This window comes from Pygoscelis adeliae, unplaced genomic scaffold, assembly GCF_000699105.1.
Source record: "Pygoscelis adeliae isolate BGI_AS28 unplaced genomic scaffold, ASM69910v1 Scaffold554, whole genome shotgun sequence".
NCBI lineage: Eukaryota > Metazoa > Chordata > Aves > Sphenisciformes > Spheniscidae > Pygoscelis > Pygoscelis adeliae.
This window is the reverse complement of record NW_008824667.1, coordinates 845,961-846,360: the sequence shown is the minus strand read 5'-3', so window position 1 is coordinate 846,360 and position 400 is coordinate 845,961.

Genomic DNA, 400 nt, shown 5'->3' with positions numbered 1-400 from the left:
TTAATTGTCCTCATTTGTAAGAGCCGTTTTGTCATGCTAAACAAGGCTGGAGCAGCCATTCTAACCTCTCCTTTCAGCGCTTTTCTCCTCTCCCCTTTTGTTTACCTTCGACTGATCTCTCATTTATTTATCTATCTATTCTTCCTCTGCTCACCCTCCCATTCAAGCCCCATGTCTGTTAATTGTGTTATGCCGTTTAATTCTAACATCGGTCTCCAAAGAGCACTTAATGAGCAAAGCACATCCAAACACGCATCACTCCGGCTATTCGGCTCCCTCAGACGGACCTCTGCGTCTTACTCCTTCCCCTCCGTCTCTGCCCCTCTCTGCAGCGAGACTTCCTCCCTACACCGAGGGGCCCCGATGAATAGCCCCCCCAAACACCACTAATTGATCCGGG